This window comes from Aotus nancymaae, unplaced genomic scaffold, assembly GCF_030222135.1.
Source record: "Aotus nancymaae isolate 86718 unplaced genomic scaffold, 86718_ANA_hifiasm-v0.15.2.pri h1tg000010l, whole genome shotgun sequence".
Taxonomy (NCBI): Eukaryota; Metazoa; Chordata; class Mammalia; order Primates; family Aotidae; genus Aotus; species Aotus nancymaae.
In genome coordinates, this window is record NW_026988421.1 from 35,343,238 (window position 1) to 35,367,206 (window position 23,969).

The following is a 23,969-nucleotide window of genomic DNA, read 5'->3' on the forward strand; positions in this document are numbered from 1 at the left end:
CGGGGAATCTCCTGGCTAGACTCCCTGTTTCAGCTCCCCTTACTGGCTTACAGGGGACTCGGTCGCACTCACTCTGCAGAAGGAGCCGCTGCTCCCTGCCTCAGGGTGCAAGCCTAGCGGTCGCGCCGCTCAAGCCAGCAGCACTGGTGACCTGTGGTGCTCTTCCCCCTGTGGATCTCCTGGTCTGTGGGCAGTAAATATCCGTCTGGAAATGCGGCGTCCACTCACCCTCTGCACTTTCTCTCGGAGCTGCAATCACGAGTTCCTCCTAATCAGCCATCTTGGATCTCTCCTCCTCATAATAGCTTCTAATGATCCTTTGTATTTTTTTAATATCATCTGAAATGTCTCTTTTCTATCTCTGATTTTATGTATTTGAGTCTTCCTCTCAATTTTTACTTAGGTATTCTAGCTAAAATTCATTGATTTTCTTCATCTGTTCAAATACCAACTCTTTTTTTTTTTTTTTGATGTTTTGAATTACTTCTCAGTTTGTATTACATTTACTTTTATGCTGAGGTTTATTATTTTCTTCTTTCTGTTAATTTTGATTTTATTTCTTCTTTTTTTTCCAGAAGTGAGTTATCATTTAGTTATAATTTTAGATGAAACTTAAAAACTAATCAATACTAAACTGAATTTTTGTTTTTACTTCTTCCAGCAGTTCAGTGTGTACTAAAGTTAAAAAAAGATAAATCATCTGAAGTTCAAGTTATAGTACATAATTGATGAGAAGTTTGCACTTTGTGTTTACAGAATCTTTAGATTCTTAGCTTTCAACTGCATTTTCACAGAGCACATCAAGGGATTTCTTCATCACCCTGCTGATTTGTCTTTCTTGTCTAATGTTTTTTGCTCTGTGGAATGGAAGCTGTGCCAAAGGGAAGCTCCCACATGGCCCAACTCCTCTCCCCATTGTTGATAAATATTCTACAGTTAAATAGTAAGAACATCAGCAAATCCATAAGCATGGTAAGTATGACTAATTTTCTTTTAGTTTTCTGCAATGAGTAAGTCAGATAGTCCCATAACTAAGCAACATATGGACCCCAGATAACACGTTTTAAAGAGATGCCTTTACAGAGAAGTATGCATTAGACACCCAGATATGACTTTAGAATATATTCAGATAGAAGAACGTGAGATCAATAAATCCAAAAGAAATGAAGAAATTAGCAAGCCAGAGGCAAATAAGTATTTACTCCAGAATGGAGGTTTCATCTGGAAAGCAGTTATAGACTGTACCACCTAAGAGGAATATGGTGGCTTCCATTTATATAGGAATTCATTTAGATTATATAAATTGTTTGTCAGATTGCTTCACTTGTGGATTAAACAAATAACGCACCATCTGTCATTAGTACAAGAGTGCATTTGTATCAGTGAATCAGAAATAAGTTGTATACAAAGTACTCTCAAAGATTAGGACCAGTTTCCTTGTTTGTATATGTCGAGAGCCCAGTTGTTTGTGAAGAAAATGTTTTTCATAATTCCTTATTGATCTCAAAGTTTATCAGCGGTTCAATGTGGCAGCAGTTACCCAAGATGGGAGTCATTCCTACCACCACTGGAACATTGCAAAGATCATTGATCCATGTTATGATTGTTGACATTACCAGGAGCAGAAATTCTCTGTTGATATTATAATCCAGGTTGCTTTTTGTGTAACTATTTTTTGGTAAATACTAGTGAAAATGGAACAGCTTTCAGTTGTTTAAATAAGCGCTGATTTACAGAACCATAGCACTAATTTTTCCTAAAGTACAGATGAATTAAAATCAAGGACATTACTAAGGGTTCAGATCTTTCATATTTCATACTGTAGTTCTCAATAAATGAGTCAATAACTTCTCTACTCCAAGTTGTTTACATAGCAGTTGCTCTCTAAAGCCCGAAGGAATGATCTGGAATCTGTCTTTTCCTTGAGAAAGCCAGTTATCAGACACTGTCCCTGGAAGTTCATTCTTCCTATGCTTTGGCTTTGGATTTAAAGAGATTGTGTCAGCACCCCAGCTTGTCGATTTGTTAATTCACATATTTAAGCAGGATTTAAACCTCTGTAAGCTTTAGATTCCGTTTCTTTAATATGTAAATAAGAAATATTTTGCACAGGTTACTAAAGTTTTTTTCCAACTTCAGACATTTCCTAATGAATTTCCAAACATTCTTTACAGCTTAGACCATGCTCAGCCTCCAAGCAGCCTCATCATTGACAAAGAATGTGGAGAAACAGGAGTTGAATGAGCTCCTAAAACAGTCTATCTTTCCTGGCTTTGCAGAAAATTCTGGAGTCTGTGGAAAAAGGTAATCGACCCCACTTGCAGTCAGAGTTTCAAGGTCAGTTGTAAGAATCAGTCACTGTGGAAGCACAGGTGAACACAGCCTGGAGTAGGTGGAAAGAGTACAGTGTGATTTGGAGGGCATTGGCTTTGAAAATGAAGAAACAGAGAGGCAGAGAGGCAGAGAGAGAGAGAGAGAGAGAGAGAGAGAGAGAGAGAGAGAGAGAGAGATTGAACTGATCATACCTTCCCACCTGGGTCTTTCCTTGGCCATTTGGTTTGAGCTCACAAACCACACTCCAGTGGTGGCTGAGGAGTGGGAGTGGGTGAAGTCCATGGGTGATGAGAAGCGCCATGAGATTGTATTAGTGCCTAGGGAAGACAAGTGCCAACTTTCTCCTGGGGCACTTGTCCTCTTCAGAGCCTGAGAGTCCTAGTGTGGCCATGTTCTTACCATGTGACTTTAAGCAAATCTCTGAACCTTCTGAGGCCTGTTTTCTCATCTGTCCATCAGAATAAAATCCTTTCTTCTATAATTTTCATGGACATCAAATGCCATAAATTGTGTAAAACATCCCTCACCATGACCAACTGTGTGCTTCAGTATTATTGTAACTGCCAGTATAGTTGGGTTTCCTCTCATTTCTGGGGAGTCCCTGGGAGTCCCCAGAGGATGGGGAGAGGCCTATGGTACAGGATCTCATATGGGGAATATCCAGTTTTCTTAGAACGAGTACATCTAATTTTAAACAAAACTATAGGGAGGGCCTGTACCCATTTTAGCCCTGTTTTCTGACACACTTTCCCCAAGCTGTTTTTAATAGTCAGGTTCATTCACTCCACTTTGCCTGAATTCTGAGGCTGGTAGGTGGCTTATAGCTTCCAACTGATTCCTAGCATTCTTGCTGTGCTGTGTACCAAGTTGGTTACAAATGCAGGCCGATTTTCTGAGCCCACTCGCAGAGGCAGTCCAAATCTAGGGATGATGTCTCTCTCTCTCTTTTTTAAATACATATTTTATTGCATTGTAGGTTTTGGGGTACATGTGAAGAACATACGAGATTGTTAGATAGGTACATACATGGCAATGTGGTTTGCTGCCTTCCTCCCCATCACCTATATCTGGCATTTCTCCCCATGTTATCCCTCTCCAATCCCCCATCCCCTGCTGTCCCTCCCCTAGTTCCCCCACACAGACCCCAGTGTGTGATGCTCCCCTCCCTGTGTCCATGTGTTCTCATTGTTCAACACCCACCTATGAGTGAGAACATGCAGTGTTTGATTTTCTGTACTTGTGTCAGTTTGCTGAGGATGATGGTTTCCAGGTTCATCCATGTCCCTACAAAGGACATGAACTCATTGTTTTTTATGGCTGCATAGTATTCCATGGTGTATATGTGCCACATTTTCTTTGTCCAGTCTATCATCGATGGGCATTTAGGTTGGTTCCAGGTCTTTGCTATTGTAAACTGTGCTGCAATGAACATTCGTGTGCATGTGTCCTTATAGTAGAACGATTTATAATCCTTTGGATATATACCCAGTAATGGGATTGCTGGGTCAAATAGAATTTCTATGTCTAGGTCCTTGAGGAATCACCAGACTGTCTTTCACAATGGTTGAACTAATTTACACTCCCACCAACAGTGTAAAATTGTTCCTATTTCTCCATATCCTCTCCAGCATCTGTTGTCTCCAGATTTTTTAATGATCACCATTCTAACTGGCGTGAGATGGTATCTCAATGTGGTTTTGATTTGCATTTCTCTAATGACCAGTGATGATGAGAATTTTTTCATATGTTTTTGGCCTCATATATGTCTTCTTTTGTAAAGTGTCTGTTCATATCCTTTGCCTGCTTTTAAATGGGCTTGTTTTTGTCTTCTAAATCTGTTTTAGTTCTTTGTAGATTCTGGATATTAGCCCTTTGTGATTGCAAAGTTTTCTTCCTATTCTGTTGGTTGCCGATTCACTCTAATGACTGTTTCTTTTGCTGTGCAGAAGCTGTGAGGTTTGCAAAAATTTCTTCCTATTCTGTTGGTTGCCGATTCACTCTAATGACTGTTTCTTTTGCTGTGCAGAAGCTGTGGGGTTTGATTAGGCCCCATTTGTCTATTTTGGCTTTTGTTGCCAATGCTTCTGGTGTTTTAGTCATGAAGTCCTTGACTATACCTATGTCTCGAATGGTTTTGCCTAGATTTTCTTTTGGGTTTTTATGGTGTTAGGTCTTATGTTTAAGTCTGTAATCCATCTGGAGTTAATTCTACTGTAAGTGTCAGGAAGGGGTCCAGTTTCTGCTTTCTGCATATGGCTAGCCAGTTTTCCCAACACCATTTATTAAACAGGGAATCCTTTCCCCATTGCTTTTTTTTTGTCAGGTTTGTCAAAGAAAAGATGTTTGTAGATGTGTGGCATTGCCTCTCAGACCTCTGTTCTGTTCCATTGGTCTATATCTCTGTTTGGGTACCAGTACCATGCTGTTTTGATTACTGTACCTTGTAGTATAGTTTGAAGTCAAGTAGCATGATGCCTCCAGCTTTGCTCTTTTTGCTTAGAATTGACTTGGCTATGCAGGCTCTCTTTTGGTTCCATATGAAGTTTAAGGTGTTTTTTTCCAGTTCTGTGAAGAAGGTCATTGGTAGCTTGATGGGGACAGCATTGAATCTGTAAATTACTTTGGGCAGTATAACCATTTTCATGATATTGATTCTTCCTAACCATGAATGTGGAGTGTTTCTCCAACTGTTTGTGTCTTCTCTTATTTTGTTGAGCAGTGGTTTGTAGTTCTTGGACCTTGAAGAGGCCCTTTACATTCTTTGTTAGTTGTTTTGCTAGGTATTTTATTCTCTTTGTAGCAATTGTGAATGTCAGTTCATTGTTGATTTGGCTCTCTTTAAGTGTGTTTATTGGTGTATAGGAATGCGTGTGATTTTTGCACATTGATTTTGTATCCTGAGACTTTGCTGAAGTTGCTTATCAGTTTCAGGAGATTTTTGGACTGAGACGATGGGGTCTTCTAAATATACAGTCATGTCATCTACAAATAGAGACAATTTGACTTCCTCCTTTCATAATTGAATATGATTTATTTCTTTTTCTTGCCTGATTGCTCTGGCTAGAACTTCCAGTACTATATTGAATAGGAGTGGTGAGAGAGGGCATACTTGTCTAGTGCCAGATTTCAAAGGGAATGCTTCCAATTTTTTGCCCATTCAGTATGATATTGGCTGTGGGTTTGTCATAAATAGCTTTTATAATTTTGAGATACATTCCATCGATACCTAGTTTATTGAGAGTTTTTAGCATAAAGGGCTGTTGAGTTTTGTCAAAGGCCTTCTCTGCATCTATTGAGATAATCATGTGGTTTTTGTCTTTGGTTCTATTTATGTGGTGAATTATGTTTATAGACTTGCATATGTTGAACCAGCCTGGCATCCCTGGGATGAAGCCTACTTAATCATGGTGGATAAGCTTTTTGAAGTGCTGTCGCAGTCAGTTTGCCAGTATTTTATTGAAGATTTTTGCATCTATGTTCATCATGGATATTGGCCTGAAGTTTTCTTTTCTTGTTGAATCTCTGCTGGTTTTTGGTATCAGGATATTGGTCTCATAAAATGATTTGGGAAGGATTCCCTCTTTTTGGATTGTTTGGAATAGTTTCAGAAGGAGTGGTAACAGCTCCGGGATGATGTCTCTTAAGAGAACATGAGTCACTTCACGGGTCTTTTAAGTCTGTGTCGGGTAGACTACTACTCACCCGGAGTAATACATAGCAGAACCAGCAGATATTGATTACCTCCACATTTGGGCATCTTGGTGAAGTCCACTTGCAGGTTTTCAAAGGGAGCGCTTCCATAAGCCTGGATTCCTGGTGGGACCTTAGGGCCTCATCTGGCATTGTGCTGCTTGCATGTTACACACTGCTGCATCACTGTTTTGGCTAGTGCAGATAAATCAGAGATGTAAAAATATCAGCCCAACAATTTTTCAAGGGATTCTTGGCTGAAGTGGGAGGTCTCATGGAAAGTGAATACCACCACAGGTCCTAGCAGTTGTGGCACTGTTACCAGTCCATCTTGCAGGCATATCCATCCTCCCTCCATCTCCTTTATGCCTTCAGTTTGGAGGAAGCCTCTTCCTCCTCTGAGTAAACTGGCACTAATTCTGGAATTTGGGGCAGTAGGGGGACCACAACTGAAGCCCAATATGGGATGGATTTGGCCTTCTGGGCTTCCACGTCTGCATGGGCATTCCCCTTGGCTATTGTGGTAGAAGTTCGTTGATGTCCCTGGCAATGCACGACTACCACCTTTTGGGGCTTCCATACCACTTCCAGTAGCTGCAAGATTTCCTGTTGGTATTTTATTTCTTTTCCTCCAAAGTTAAGTAGACCTTTCTCTTTATACAATGCCCCATGCACTTGGAGAATGAGGAATGCATACTGAGAGTCAGTAAAGATGTTAACAGTTTTTCCTTCACTCAATTCTAAGGCATGAGTTAGAGCTATTAGCTCTGCTTGCTGTGCTGAGGTGCCTTGAGGTAATGATTTTGCTTCTATGGTTGAGTCCAGAGTAACCACCACATTCTTAGCACACCTTTCCCCTAGAGGGTTGACAAAGCTGTTTCCATCCCTGTACAGTTCCCAGTCAGCCTGAGCCCATGACTGGTCCCACAGATCTAGCTGACTGGAGTAAACTGAGTCTAGTACTTCTAGGCAATCATATGTTACCAGGTCCTCTGACAACGGGAGCAAGGTGGCTAGGTTTAAGGTGTTGCATACGTCTGTCATTATGTGTGGATTTTTACACAGCAAGCCCTGATACTTAGTTAATTGGGCATTGGTGAGCCAATGACGGCCTTTTGCATGCATTAGTGTGACCACAGCATGAGGGGATTTTATCGTCAAACTCTGTCACAGAGTTAACTTGTTTGCTTCCTGTGTCAGTAGGGCAGTAGCTGCTAGTGCCTGGAGACACAGAGGCCATCTCTTGGAGAGACTGTCCAGTTGTTTAGACAATTATGCCACTGGTTGGGGCCATGGGCCCATGGCCTGCATGAGGACTCCCACTGACATTTTCTCCCTCTCAGACACATAAAAAGTAAAAGGCTTTGTCAAGTCCAGCAGCCTGAGAGCTGGGGCAGACATTAGCTTTTCTTTAACTGAGAGAAGGCCTGTTGTTCTGAGCTCCATTCAAATAGTTCATCTCCCTGCTTTGTGGCCATATACAGAGGTTTTGCTAGGATTGCAAAGTTAGGAATCCACAGCCTGCAGAATTCCACATCCCCTAAGAACTCTCATACCTGTCTTCAAGTCTTTGGCATGGCAGGTTACTGATAACCTGCTTCTTTTCTATTTCTAGGCTTCGCTGCCCCTGCTGGATAGTAAATCCCAGATATTGTACCTGTTGTTGACAAATCTGGGACTTTTTCTTGGAAGCCTTGTATTTACAGGTCTCCAGATGTCTGAGCAGTGAGTCAGTTCCCTGGACACATCCAGGTGCCACCGGGTGTCCCAGCAAAAGATTATCCATGTTACTGAAGCAGCACACAACCTAGGTCCTTGGCAGAAAACCTCTGGAGGTCCTGGGCCAGTGCCTCTCCAAAAATGGTTGGGGAGTTTTTAAACCCCTGTGGAAGCTGAGTCTAGGTGTACTGTATGGTTACACCTGACTATGGATCTTCCCACTGGAAGACAAATAGTTTCTGGCTTTCAGGGGCTAACCGGATGCTGAAGAAAGCATTTTTTAAGTATAAACAAGTGAACCAGCTGGCCTCAGCTGGCAATAGCCCTAGGAACATATAAGAATTGGGCACCGTGGGGTGCAAAGTCACCATTGCTTGGTTGACCAGGTGCAAGTTCTGCACCAGCTGATAGTCCTTGGTGCCCAGCTTAGGGATGGGTAAGAGAGGAGTGTTCCAAGGATACTGGCAAGGAACTATGATTTCAAAGGCTCTTAAATGCCTGAGATGGACCTGGATTCCCTCCAAGAACTCTCTTGGGACTGGGTGCTGTCTCTGTCTGACTGGTAGTGCCCCTGGCTTTACTTCAATAAGCACCGGGGCCTGGTTTACTGCCAACCCTGGGGGGGTTGTCTTCTGCCCAGACCCATGGCCATCTCTTGGCCAGCACAGGGGTTAAATCTCAGCCCGGCTCTTTTTTTTGTTTGTTTGTTTGTTCGTTATTTAGTCTTTCATTGACCCACTGCCTTTCCAGTCTCATGCCATTGTTCTGGGCATTACAGATACAGTGTTGAACAGGATGGGTACCATCCTTTCTTTGATGGAGTTAGTATCTAGGGAAAGCAGACACTGAAGTAATTGATTATAACATTGATTAACTGCAAATGTGATTCCCTACTCAGTAGCAGTATAGAGGCTGCAGGCAAGGACACCAGTTAGGGCTAATTACAGTAGCCCAGCAGGGGGAATTAGGGGCCCTGGACCTGGGAAATAGCAGATAAGATGGAGATGAAAAGACAGCATTGCAAATATTCTAGAAAGTGATAACTTGTTGAATGAGGTGGGGAAGGAGGATGAGCAAATTGTCAATGATGTTTCAGCCTGAGTGTCTGGGGGGAGCAGTGGTTTCACACTTTGTAAAGGACAGTAATGTCTTCTAAGTCCTTTCTATTTCTTGCATTTATGGTCCTCAAAATTGTTCAGCATCTAGGGTCTTGTGTTTTCTGCAGAACATAATGAAATAATGATATTTGTACTTTGCAAATATAATATATAATTTTTGATAAGTCAAGCATCATGTTATGTTAATTTCTATCATAAGCAAGTAAAAATAGATGCTTCAGGTTGAAGTAAAAATTCCAGGACAGTTAAAATTAGAAAATTTAGTCATTAATTTTTTTCTCTGACAGACTAGGAAATGACTTTAGACTTATACTACTTTAGCTGCAGAAAACCTTGATCTGGCTTGAGGATTCCAGGATTCTTTTTTTTTTTTTTTTGAGATGGAGTCTTGCTCTGTCACCCATGCTGGAGTGCAGTGGCAAAACCTCAGGTCACTACAACCTCTGCCTCCTGGGTTCAAGCAATTCTCCTGCCTTAGCCTCCTGAGTAGCTGGGATTACAGGCGTGTGCCACCACGCCCAGCCAATTTTTGTATTTTTAGTAGATATAGGATTTCACTATGTTAGTCAGGCTGGTCTTGAACTCCTGACCTCATGATCCACCTGCCTTGGCCTCTCAAAGTGCTGGGATTACAGGCATGAGCCACTGTGCCTGGCCAATGCCAGTATTCTTTAAGAACACCATTGGAGGACCTCTATCCTGTATGGTGAATTAGGGCCCTTCCTGTTGGTACTTATAGAACATATCATAGGTATACTAGTTTTCCTTCCTAGTATCAGGGAAAGGACTAATAGAGGGAGAAGGAATAGCCCTATCAGGGGGATTTTTGATGCTGATGCTGGTAGAGAGAGTATCTGTCCTATCCTGAAGCTTCTGGTGATACCAGGATTGGAGGAATTTTCAGTCAAGAATGGGGCTTTAAAATAAAGTGAAGAAAGGCAAATAACCCAATTTTTTAAATGGGCAAAAGATTTGAACAGACATTTCTCCATTATCAATGCCAGTAAGCACATGAAAAGTGGTCAACATCATTGATTGTTGGGAAAATGCAAATCATAATGAGATGCCACATCATACTTCCTATTTTGGCTATAATCAAACAGACAGACAGACATGGAATGTGGAAAGCAAAACTCTGTGAAATGATTTTTTTTTTTTTGAAATAGGATCTCACTCTGTTGAAAGCAAAACTCTGTGAAATAATTTTTTTTTTTTTGAAATGGGATCTCACTCTGTTGCCCATGCTGGAATTCAAGGCATAATTATTGCTCACTGCAGCCTCAAACTCCTGGGCAATCCTCTGGCCTCAGTCTCTGGAGGGATTACAGGCATGTGTCACTGCTCCCAACTTTGTCTTCAATTTTCAAACAAAATTTCCAGAGCACAAATTATTAAGCAAAAGAACCCCCTGAGAAAACCAACACAAACACTAAATGCAAAAGGCTAAAGAGCATATAAGTAGCCAAATTAATGGTACTCAGAGAAGCAAATTAAAAGACTAATTGCCAGAAAATACATTTTAACTGTTAGACTTGGAAAAAATGAAACATCTAGACAGTGCCAGGTGGTGTTGGGGATGAGGGATTTAGGAATTGTCATGTGCCACTGTTGGGTATATAGGTTGATGCAGTCATTCAGAAAACTTTGCCTTTCTGTATCTGGCTAGGTATCCCCCAAGAATTCTCATCTACATAGGGGGTTGCTTTGGCAGTTGACAGTTGGAAGCAATCTAGTTATCCATCTCTTAAGAACTGGATTAGTAAAATGTGTCAGATACATCTGAAGCAGTTAAAAGCAACAATCCAGACATACAGATAGCAAGATGGCTAGATCTTAAAAATGCTGAGAAAAGCAGAAACTGAATTAAATATATACAATTTTAAAACACACGTCCAAAAAATGGACATCATACCCAAAAGTATACAAAAGAAGGATACATATCTAAAATATCAAAATAATTGCATGTGGGGGAAGGGGAATGGAGCTAAGCAATGGAAAGAAAAGTGCACCAATAAAGGGATGGATGGATGGAGAGATGGATGGGGGATGGATGGAGGGATGGTAGAGAGATGGGGCGGGGCATGGGTAGATGAATGAGTGATGTATGGGTTTCTCAAACAAGAGAGGGACCTTGCAAGGACTTCCAATGACAGTATGCCTCAACCGAGGAGAACAATGACATCAACCCTCTGCATGAGAAGTGCCATCTCAAAAAGAAAATCCCTAAATATCAAAGTGATCTCTAGAAACCCTGATGAATTTCATCAAGAAAGCATTTTCAGGGCAAATTCTATTAAGACCTTTGCCTTCTTGATTAGCTTTTTATGCAGCACTAAAGATCTTTTTGAATATTACTTGTGCCAGACACTGTTCTAGATGCTGGCGGTGCATCCATGAAAAAAAACAAAGATCTCTGTCCTCAAGAAGCTTATATCTGATGATGAAGAAAGACAATAAACATAAACATAGTAAATATATCAATTATATAATATAATATTATTATAAGTGTCTTTAAAAAAACAAGAAAAAAGGGGTAAAATAGATCAGGAAGGTGGGAGGCAGATTTTTAAACAATTATTATTAAATAGAGAAGTCACTTTGGATCTCACTGAAAAGGTGACTTGAAGAAACTGAGGGAGGAAGCTAAGCAGATATATGAGACAAGAGTTTCCAGGAAGATGAATGAGGTGTGAGCAAAGTCCCCGAGGCAGAAGCGTGCTAGGAGAGGAGTGTGGCTGGAGCCACGTGAGGAAGAGGGGAGCAATGGAAGTCACAGAAGCAAGGATGGGGCTGTGTTTGGGCAGCTGATCATGCGGGACCTCAGGGGAAATTGTCAGGACTTTGGCTTTTACTCTGAGTGAAAAGGAGAGCCATTGCAGGGTTTTGAGCATTCTGGTCACTGTGATGAGATCAGACTGTGGAGGGCAGGGGTAGAATCAGTGAGAACAGTTAAAAGGCCAGTGTAGGAATCCAGGTGAGAGACAGTGGCAGCTTGCAGCACAATGGAGGGAATGGAAGTGGGTAGAAACCATTAGATCTTGGATGCTTTGTTTATTTTGTTTTGAAATTTTAAAATATATATAATAGATTTACTATCATTTTTATTTTATGGAAATTGCATCATATTAGATACATCTTGCTTTTCTCACTTATCAATAAGTTATGGAAACTTCACCAAATCGTCTCATATAAAGTTAATTCTTTTAGTGGTAGTGAGATGCTGCACAGTGTACATTCAGAAATGTATTCAACTACTGTCCAGGCATACCTACAGATATTATAGGTTCAGTTCCAGACCATTTTCATAAAGTGGCTATTGCAATAAAGTAAGTCACACACATTTTCTGGTTTCCCAGTGCATATAAAAGTTATATTTATATTATGCTGTAGTCTATTAAGAGTGCAATAGCACGTCTACAAAATGTACATTCCTTATCTATAAAATTCTTGGCCAGGTACGGTGGCTCATGCCTATAATCCCAGCACTTTGGGAGGTTGAGGTGGGTGGATAATACCAGCCTGGGCAGCATGGTGAAACCCTATGTCAACTAAAAATACAAAAATTAGCCAGGGATGGTGGTGCGTGCCTGTAGTCCCAGCTACCTGGGAGGCTGAGGCAGGAGAATTGCTTGAACCGGGGAGGCGGAGGTTGCAGTGAGCCATGAAGGCACCATTGCACTCCAGCCTGGGCGACAGAGTCAGCCCGGCTCTTTCAAGAAGAGTCTCCACTCCTCCTCCTGCAGGACTGTGAGGGCCACGATAACTCCTGCCTGAAGCAGTTTGAGCTTCAGGGGGCCCTTATCATTAAAAGTGACCGTAGCTCTTAGTGTACTTAACAAGTCTCTCCCCAAAAGGGGTAAAGGGAAGTCTGGCATGTACAAAAACTGATGCATGATCTCATGGCCTCCTACCGAACAGGTTCATGGTAAGCAAAAGGTCTGTTTCTCTGAGACTCTGGTTGTTCCAATTATATTTATTGTCATGCTGGACAATGGGACTATAGGCTGGGTTACCACCGAGTGCTCTGCTCCTGTGTTGAAAAGGAAATTAATGTTCTTCATCCCCCATTGTTATCCTGACCATAGGCTCTTTGTGGGTGGCTGAGCCTGGTCCCCTTCAGTCCAGTATTCCTTCAGCTAGGGTAAATAGGGTTCCTTCTCCCTCTGCAGTGGCTCCTGACTCCTCACCTTCCTGTTTTTTTTTCTTTGAGGTTGTTTACTTTTCCAGTGCTCCATCTCCTTACAATAAGCACATTGTTTTTTCAGTAGAGGCTGGCTCCCAGGCTGGGCCCATCTGTTCGGACCCCCACTTCCCTCGCTCCCTGAGGGAAGTTTTCCCCATGGCTGTGTCTATTATGTCAGGATTGGCTGTGGCTAGCAGGTGAGCATTCTGCTTGGCCGTCATTCATCCTTTCTGTGAGCTGTTCTGCGGTTAGTGAGAACCTGATGTGCTACTTCCAGCAGCTGAGCAGTAGTCATAGTCACAAACCCAACCTGTTTCTGGAGCTTTTTCCTAATGTCCTCCGCACTTTGCCTAACCAGGGTTATATTGACCATTGTCTGATGTTTAGGGCTCTCTGGGTCAAATGGGGTGTACATCTGAAAAGCCTCACCTAGCCTTTCATAGAACCACCCAGGGCTCTCATCCTTTTCCTGCTTAACCTCTAACACCTTGTGAAGGTTTGTTGTTTTTTGAGACCCTCTCCTCAGTCCCTCCATGAGGGCCTTTCTGTATTGGAGTATGTTCTCCATACTCTCATGCTCTTTGGGTCCCAATGGGGGTCTATGGTGGGCAAATGTATCTTAGCATACTCCTGAGGGTTCTGAAAATCACTTGGGGCACTCTCCAGTGAATTGGTAGCTTCCTGGGGCATTCTCCACCTCTGGTCTGTGTTGAAGTAGGTTCATAAGCAGTTGATGACAGTCAGCCCAAGTGGGGTTATGTGTTTGGATAATAGTTTGCATTAAATCTGTCATGGCTTGTGGCCTCTTTGTATATGTGAGAGTGTTCTGTTTCCAATTAAATAGGTCAGTAGTGGTAAAGGGCTGGTACACATATGTCCATCTTTCCCTCATGTGTTCCTCCTCTTCCACTGCAGTGTAACACTGCTCTTTCAAAGGCATCTGTACTCCAGGTTTAGACCACAAGTGGGCCACCAGGGGAGGGATTTCTTCTGGTGGGGCACTACCTTTTTCTTCCCTTTTGGGTGGCCTGGGGTTCTGGGACTCAGTGGTCATTCTGGTGCTGTGGGCTCTAGCCCCTCTTCCCTATAGCGGGGAGTTTCCAGTGGAGCCGGAGGCACCCTAGGGACAGGTGTTGCTTCTTCCAGCCAATTATTTTCTGATTCTGGGTCCACTAAAGCCTTAGGCTTCTGCTTCTTCTGGCAAGTGGAGTATGAATCTCCTTTTCCTAACTGTCCCTTTGGTACAAGCACTGCTGTAGCCTGTCCTCTTAGCCACTGTGAGGGGTTCAGTACTAGTTGAAGCCAGCTATCTGTAGGGGAACTGGTCTGGATGTCCCAGCTCACCTGTAACCTGATGCCATACTCACTTCGCCTGTCGCTGGCCACCCCCTTATGGCAGTGTCAAACCCTTTTGGGTTAAGGTTGGTACAAAATAGCAACATGGTCTGCAACTTAGTCATATGAGGTGTACTGTGGAACCACGGCTCAAAGCACACTTTTGCTTTGGACTGAGAGGGGGAGCCAGAGCTCTCCACTTGATGAATGTCTCAATCTTGCACTTGCTCACACTTGCACACTCCTCCCACCAGCCAAATCAGAAACAGAAACAAACTTAAGTTGCCAGAACTAGCTTACAAGGAAACAAAATTAAGAACCAAAGTATTAAAGTCAGCACTCCATGGGTGATCAAGCCACACTTCCACTCAGAGGGCATGGGCAAAGTTTCAAGCAAGCTTTCAGGGTTGACCTTACTGTGTTTCAGTTGTCTGGATGCCACCTAGTGTCGGTTCCTTCCTGGTGTTCAACCGCTGTGCCAATTACCACGGGGGTCTGCCTGGTCTCACCTCAGTGAGGTTGTCCACTGAGAAAGTGAAAATGCTCTCTCAGAGGTGCCCTTAGAACTTGTGTCACCTGAGCTAAACAGAGTCTCCCACAGGGATGCTCTGCAGGGCAGGCCAAAACTGCCTAAGAGGCTGTCCTGGTTGTCAGCCAAAGCAAGTTTTGCTTCCTGGTCAGGGAATCAGAAATGTAGCAGGACAACCCATGAACAAAGCCACACAGACACTGGAGTGAGGAAGCAAGAGACCTTTAATTGGCTGTGGAGTCTTGGTGGGCTTACATCCCAAATACTGAGCTCCCTGAAAACCAGTTTCTTTCCCTTTTTATAGGCTTACAACTCTAAAGGAGAAACTGAGGTGAAACTGTGTCATTGTCCATTGGCTGAACAATTGACCTCACGGTTTTTGGATTCATTGATTTGCTAGTTTATATGTGGCACACGTGGGAATGGTCAGGAGAGTGGGCTTACAGAGACAAGACAAAGGCAGTAAATCATTAGTTGGCAGAGGTATTTCCAGGAGGGAGTCTGGATCATGTAAACATGGAGAAGTACTGGGCTCTGGCCAGTGGGGGTAGCATTCTTTGCAACACTTTCAAGGTTTATAGATAGCATAGACGCTGGGAACTGAAAAGGGTGTTATCTTCCCAGTTCCTGGGCCTCATTATGGCCTGGTCAGTGGCATCAGCAAGTCTCCTGACCACTGATTCTAACTTCTTGGTATGTTATCTCTCTTTCCCTCCCTTCCATCAGGAGGGTGCAAGGCTTAGAAATGGGGGCCTCCTCTTTTACTATCTTTTAGAAAGACTTCTGGTTCAGAAAGCAGCACTTTAGGGTAGAAAGGTCACTGGCATCCAGAAAATTTCTTTACAGAGCCACCTTCTTTTGGAGAATGTTTTCATTGGGTATATAATTTTGTGTAGTTAAAAATAATTTGTGAAAGTTTTCTACATTATTTTTTTCCAGCATTTTCTTTGCTCCATTCTGCTTCTCTTCTCCTTTAGAGACTCCAATTAGATACATAGTACCTGGCTTAATATGACACCAGATGTCACTAATGTCCTTTTTTATTCTTTCAACTTTGTTTATTATTTTTTCTCTCTGTGCTGCAATTTGTATAATTTTTATTGAAATCTTCTGTTTGGTTCAATTTGCTGTTATGTCCATCCAATGCATTCTTCACTTTAGATACTGCAATTTTAAATTCTAAAATGTCTATTTGGTCTGTTTTAGGGTTTTTTTTCCCTCTGATAAATGTGTTAATACTTTTATTGATTATCTCCATTTCCATCTCTCAATTATTTAACATATTTTTGATAGATAATTTAATGTCCTTTCCTGCTAATTTCAACATCTTGGTCATCTATGGGTCTGACTGATTTTTATTTGCATAATGTGTTACATTTTTCTGCTTTGTTTCATACCTCATAAGTTTTGATTGTGTGCTAGAGACACTGGATACTTTGGTGTTACAATTCAGTTTTAATAAGTTTCAGTTAATTCACTTCATTGTCTTCACAGCAGGATCACGCCACTTTCTTCAGCAGGGCTTGAGATATAAGCACCTGAGCCTTTTTATTTGCTTTCCAGCTGAGCTTCCAGCTTTTCATACTAAGGAGAGATCTCTTTTTCCAGCCCAGCCTCAGTGTGCTCTACCCTGCTGTGTGTGTGGTAAATGTCTGTTGGGGGAAAACTGACAGTAAGGAATGACCTTTGTCTAGGGCTCCTTTAGATTACTATTTGGTACTCTAGGCCACTCAGTCATTCAAAATTCAGCTATTCCTTGTTACTCTCTAGGTGTAAAATGGCCTATCTAGGAAGAACCTAACCTCCTCTGGAATTGAGTTGCGCCTTCAACTCTCCATCAGATCAGTAAGATTATGTTGCCTCTCCAGTGTGTTCTTGATGTTAATATGGGAACAGTGGTCTTTTGTGACCATCTACAATGTAACCAGAAGTGAAATTTCACTCTTTGGTCCTATTCTGACCCATGTATTTTTTGTCCCAAATAGGCTTTCTAAAAATTTAAACAGCATGTCATGAAGGTAAAATTATTTGAATGAATTTACACAATCAGTTACAGGGCAATATTTTCTTACAGAATAATTGTGTGCTAGCGATCTGTGAATATATCATGTGTTATTCGAATTACATAATGTCATGTCTATGGAGCATAAAACAAGTATAGGCACAGATGTATTTGTCACTTAATACGACTGTCTTTTTATTGCCAGATGTAGATTTGACTCTTTCTTCCTGGGTCCATGTTTGTGGTGCTTTGGTGCCATCAGATCAATTAAAAGACCTTTTAATGGATTTTGTTGTCTAAGTCTATTTAAGGGTTTCTCATTAAATGTAGTTTCTGTTTAAATATATAGTATATTAAAATTAAAAATATATATGTTTCCTCAATTACTTACTAATAAATATTTCATCATAAACCCTTTAAGAAAGAGTGGACCACAGAACAATTATGAAATACACACAAATACCACCGAATAAATGAATACATTTAACAATCATTGCTTCCTCTTTGCTCACTGTCAATACTTTTGTTCTATTTTTAGCATTGCTTATCTTAAATAAGTTATATTTTCTTAATATGTTTAATGTTGCTATATATATATATATATATATATACATATTTTAATTTTGCATTCTACCTGCTTTCATTGGGAAGAACAATAATGAGTTGCTATAAAGAAATTTCAGAGGTGGGTCATTGATTATTTGGCTTACAGTTCTGCAGATTGCACAAGAAGCATGAGAGTAGCATCTGCATGACATAAGTGCCTCAGGTTTCTTTCACTCATGCTGGAGGCAGAAAGGAGCCAGCTTGTGCAGAGATCACATGGTAAGGAAGGAAACGAGAGAGTGGAGGAAGTGCCAGGCTCTTCTTTTTGGCTTAAAACATATATTTTAATTTTCTGATTTTCCATAAGGTAATTTTGCTATTATTTATTCTTTTTTAAAAAATTAATTTTAAGTTCCAGGATATATGTGCAGGACATGCAGGTTTGTTAAATAGGTAAACATATGCCATGGTGGTTTGCTGCACCTATCAATCCATTACCTAGGTATTAAGCCTAGCATGCATTAGCTATTTATCCTGATGCTATCCCTCCCCTTATCCCCCCCACCGACAAACCCTAGTGTGTGTTACTCCCTTCCCTGTGTCCATGTGTTGTCATTGTTTAGCTCTGACTTATAAGTGAGAACGTGTAGTGTTTGGTTTTCTGTTTCTGTGTTAGTTTGCTGAGGATAATGGCTTCCAGCTCCATCCATGTCCCTGCAAAGGACAGGATCTCATTTCCTTTTATGACTGCATAGTATTCTGTGGTATATATATATGTACCACATTTTCTTTATCCAGTCTATAATTGATGGGCATTTGGGTTGATTCCATGTCTTTACTATTGTATAGTGCTGCAGTGAACATAGGCATGCATGTATCTTTATAATAGAATGATTTATATTCCTTTGGGTATATACCCAGTAATGGGGTTGCTGGGTCAAGTAATATTTCTGGTTATAGGTCTTTAAGGAATCACCACACTGTTTTCCACAATGGTTGAACTAATTTACATTCCCACCAACAGTGTAAAAGCATTCCTATTTCTCCATGCCATCTGTTGTTTCTTGACTTTTTAATATTCTGACTGGCATGAGATGGTATCTCATTGTGGTTTTGACATGTATTTATCTAATGATCAGTGATGGCGAGCTTTTTATCATGTTTGTTGGCTGCATAAATGTTTTCTTTTGAGGAGTATCTGTTCATGTTCTGTGGTGCCAGGCTCTTTTTAACAACCAGCTCTCCTAGGAGCAAATAGAGGGTGAATTCACTCACTCCCCTCCTTCCACAGGGTGGGCATTGATCTATTCATGAGGAATTAACCCCCACCCCCAAACACCTTCACTAGGCCCTATGTCGGAACACTGCCACAATGGGGATTAAATTGACCAACTTCTCTCCATTTTCTACTTACCTGCTCTTACTTCACCTCCAGTAACTACTCTTAGATTCTGTGCTTCTATGACATCAAGTTAAAAAATTTTGATCTCACGTATTAGTGAAATCATGTGGTATTTGTCTGTGTCTAGCTTATTTCACTTACTGTGATATCCTCCAGGTTTACGTCAGATGACAGAATTTCATTCTATTTATGGCTAACTAGTATTTCATTATCTTTCAACCTAATGTTAAACAGTTAGGTTATTTTCACATCTTTGTTATTATAAATAGTGCTGCAATAGATATGAAAGTTGAAAATCTCTTTGACATTCTAATTTCATTTCCTTGAAATACATATCTAATAGTGGCATTGCCGGATAATATAGTAGTTCTAATTTTAATTTTTTGAGGAACCTCCATACTCTTTTTCATAATGGTTGTACTAGCTTTCTGTCCCATCAACAGTGTGTAATTGTTCCCTTTTTCTACATTCTTGCCAACATTGGTTTTCTTTTGTCTTTTTGATAATAGCCATTCTAATTTGAATGAGATGGTGTTTCATTATCCTTAGATTTGCATTTCCCTAATGATTAGTGATGTTGAACATTTTCATATGTCTTCTTTTGGGAAATGTTTATTCAGGTTTTTTGCCTATTTTAAATCAGGTTATTTAATTTTGGCTGTCAGATCCTAATTGTTCAGCTATTCCCTTGACAGAATCTTTAATACAATTGACAAACCAGTGTTGGTTGTAATAAATGAAATGTTATATGTAAATTTTCAGTGCTGCAAAAGAAGTAGCACTTGAATATAAATTTTCTCTCAGCAAGGCAACTTTACTTTCGGCAGTAAGGTACACTCACCAGCAATTTGCCACAAGAGTACAAAGAACAAAGGAAAGGCAGACATATTTATCCCTTACAAACTGATCCCTACTGCTGTGCCAGGTCTGCCTCCATTGGCTGGAGCTGGGCTTCACAATCCAAACTATACCAATTGACTAATAACCCAAAACTTTTTCTAAAAGGGTAAAGGCAAGAGAGAACAAAGGAAAAGAGGAAGTTATTTATGAAAGACTTAAAGAAGCAATAACAGTTCCAAATAAGGAAGGAGAATTAACTATGGGCTGAGGCATGCCTGGACTTATCCAGACATGTCAGGGCAAATATGTGGGCTGTAGTATAAGAACTAGGAACACAGAATATACCTATTTCTTTATTATAACCAACAGCTACTTAAGATTATTAACAAAAGGCTTTCGAGTAAATCAACCTTTGAAGAAGTTATTATTCATCCTTAATAAACTAAGAAGAAAGCTTTGAAGAGGAACTTCTATTTACTTTTTCTACAATTTCTCCCTCTTTTATTTTATAATTTATCTTCAAACTTGTTTAACAGGTCTTGTCTTAATTGTTCTGTTTGACTTCCTAAAAGGTTGAGGAGATTCTGGTAAGAGCTGTGTTTACTAATTTTTGTACTAGTCCTTGGACGTATGATGTAACACCGCACCCAACTAGAAAGAGTATACTCATTACAGTTGCTACAGAAGTGAGAACTGAGGCTACGGTCTCTTTCCATTGGCCCAACCATCTTTCTAACCAATTTGAGATGGGGTTATTGATTCCAGAATTCTTAGCTAATTCATTTGATAAAGCTCTAAGTCCTTGTAGGGCTCATGTCATGCTTTCATTGGGAGCAGTCTTGTTTGGGATGAAAATACAGCACTGAGTTTGAATCATAACAAAAATACCACCATTTTCTGCTAATATCATATCTATAGCTATTCTGTTTTCCTAGGCCATTTGGCTAGTAGATCCTAATTGTTCAGCTATTCCCTTGACAGCATCTTTAGTATAATTGACAAACCACTGTTGATTGTAATAAATGTAATTTATCCAATCTACATTTTATTAATTGTTACCCACCAGAATAATGTTGACTCAAATCCTGCAGCTATCTGATCTTGTGCTTTGAATTCCTCTGGCACTCCTCTGAGACCCCCCAATTGCCTCTAAATAGATATGGGAATTAAAAGATCCATAAGGGGCTTCTCTTGTTTGTCAATTGCATATTTTTACCTTTTCTGGTTGATGAAATGCCAGGGTGAAAGGGATAACCAATTGGACTAGAGTGCAAGTACCGCTTGAATTGTTTGGCAGAGTGGCCAGTAAGAGACTTCTGCAATACCACCATGTATTCACTTGGGGATGAATAAGTGTGGACTGATGGGGTCAGCTCTTGGAAGTGCCTGATTTCACTGCATCCTGTTAAGTTTCCAAGGAATACTTAGTTTTCCTCCTGTCATGAGAGACATAAGGCGAGCTCTGCCTTGGAAGATGGAGGCTGGATGGCCCTCAGGGGCTGACCCACAGGGTGTTGAACTTCCAGGATATAGCAGAGAAAGAACTTGGCACAATTTGTTATTCCAGACCATGGGATTTTGAAAAACAGCTACCATGCACTCCATATGTGCTTGATGAGACAATCATCTAAGTGGAAAGGGAAAATCTGGCCTCTGGTCTACTGGGTGTACAAGTGTTAACAGTCACTTTTATTTAGAGTGTGGATGGAATATTTAATCCATTCCAGCCAGGCATTTGCATCTTGGTATCCTGTCTCAATTGCTAAAGTTTGTTTCAGATCATTTACTTTCACAATGGGTATCTTAGTCCTATCATCAGGTACAGGAGTAACAGGTTTTTGGTCTAAAACTGAGAAGGGGCTTTAAATCAGTGCAAATCTGCCTTGTAGAGATCCAACGTTGGTATTGAGTGGCCCAAAGAACATAGTTCCAATTACTATGTAGTTGCCAGGCTATAGAAGTAAAGGAACAATGTCTTGGTTGTAGGTAATCACAACTGTGGGAATTAGGGGTAACTGTGGAGATTAGAGGGCTAGGGCAGAGATATTTATCTGAAGAAGCTAGTTGTCTTTGGTTCCTTGAATTCCCACAAGGTACAGCAAGACAAGCATCAAATATTATAACTTAGAGGAGTCTGATCTAGTCACAATAATAATAAAGTGAGTACTGGTAGAAGGAGGAAGAGGAAAAGAGAGCATAGATAAATTAAGCTTTTCTTAATTTGGTAGGGCTTGACCCTGAAACAATAGTCCATGATTCTGAAGGTGGTGGTACTTTTTTGACTGGAGTATGATGCATCCATCCTTTCTCTGCTCTGTGGACAGCAGCCTCAGTGGTCAACAGCTCAAGGTAGGATCCTTCCCAGTATGGCTCAAGTTTTTCCTCCTTCCATCCTTTGATGAGAACATACTTCCCAGGCTAGTGTTGATGTACTGGAAACTCTAAAGTTGGTGTCTGTGCTAAAATACCTTTAGCTTTAAGAGAGGAGAAGGTAGAAGAGAGACCAAGTATATAATTTCTAAGAAATTGGTCTTTTGTTTCAAATGTAGGAACATCAGCCAAGGAATGTAAGTAAGGCAACCCATATAACATTCCATATGGGGATAATCCTACATCCTTCTGGGGAGCTGTTTTAATTCTTAATAAAGAAATAGGAGGACATTTTGTCCATGCCAATTGAGTTTCTAAGATTAGTTTAGTTAAATGATTTTAAGGATTTCATTCATTCTTTCTACTCTTCCAGAGGAAGAGGGATACCGGGGAATATGATACTCCCATTTAGTATCTAACACTTGAGCTAATTTCTTGATTATGAAGCAAAATGTGTTCTATTGTTGAATCAATATTTTCTATCAGTCTAAATCTATGTATAATATGCTCACTTAATGACTTCATTACTAGTAGTGGCTTTTGAAAAAGGAACAGCCTTCCTTTTGAAAAGTGAACAGGGGTGAAATAATCTACTATTAACTAGCAAGTATTTTAGCCGACTAATGGGGCATTTCAATGTAATCAACTTGAACACTCTGGAAGGGTCTCAGCTTCAGAGTTCTTCCTCTGAGAGGTAGTTTTCTTAGTGCCTGTTTATTGGTTTTCCTGCAAGTTAAGCAACTATCTGTGACCTGTTTGGCTAAGGTATAAATTCCAATACACCCATAAACTCTCAGAGCTCCAATTCTTGCTAGTTTTTCTTACTCAGCTTGTGAGAAAATAGGAACTATAGTAGAAAAAGGAAGACAAGGAGTTAAATGAAAAATAGGTGTGTTAGAAATAGCAGCCTTCTTGGCCACTTGATCTGCAAGATTATTTCCTTGACTTTCAAATGAAAAATCATGTAAATGTCCAGGAATATGAACAATAGCTATTTATTCTGGAAACTAGAGATTATTTAGAACATGGACAACTAATGTCTCCTGAGCAAGATCTTGGCTTCTACTGTTAACAAGGCCTTGCTCAGCCCAAGTTTTCCCAAATGTGTGAGATACCCCAAAGGCATAGAGTCAGTATAGATGGTTCCTATCTGGTTTTCTAAATATTTTAAAGCCTGACTGAGTGCAAATAGTTCACAAGCCTGAAAAGATGAACTATTGGGTAACCTCCTGATTCTACTTCCTTAAGAGTTTCCCCATCAATCACTGCTCTTTCCTGCACTAATTAAATGGCCTAAATATTTGATTTCAGGTTCCACATGTTGGAGCTTTCCTATATTTTACTTCTTTGTTTTCTAAAGTTTTTACTTTAAATCCCTCTTCTTTTACCCAAGAAACCATCAATTCCACTAGAGAGCAATTTACATCTGCTGGGGGAAAATAAACAGATGAATGAGCTGCTTAAGGAGAAGGTGGGGCAGCTGCCTGAGGAGGAGGTGAGTTAGGATTGAGAAATGGGGAAAGATGGTCTAAAGTGCCCCACTTACATGCTGAGTTCTTGTTTGGTTTGAGGCAAGGGCAAGGAATACAATTCCTTCAACCCATTCAGGCCCTGTTCTTCAGATGATTTAACCTCAGACATTTTGTCACTGTTTCCTTCTTTAAATCCTTTAAAGGGTAAAGGAGAATAGGCCCTTGTTGCCTACATAGGGCATAGTCTATCTCTTCCTGTGAGACAGGCCTCTTGTTGTTGACATACATTGTTAAAAATTAACAGACCCAATTCTCATCTGACCCAAATTTTGGCCAGAAAACTGCAGGCTTAAGGATTGATTCTTGGGTCCAAATAAAACAGCAATATTTTATCATTTGCTTCATTTTCTTATGTTTAGTCCTTTCATT

At 40.6% G+C, this 23,969-nt stretch overlaps 1 long non-coding RNA gene across 1 annotated transcript; it reads left to right on the forward strand.

Annotated features, from left to right (window-relative positions):
• The first annotated feature begins 706 nt into the window (after positions 1 to 706).
• Positions 707 to 23,557, forward strand: LOC135273940 (uncharacterized). Its single transcript, XR_010341700.1, has 4 exons — positions 707 to 972; positions 2,175 to 2,304; positions 21,927 to 22,047; positions 23,462 to 23,557. It is a non-coding gene; the product is annotated as an uncharacterized LOC135273940 (long non-coding RNA).
• Positions 23,558 to 23,969: the final 412 nt, after the last annotated feature.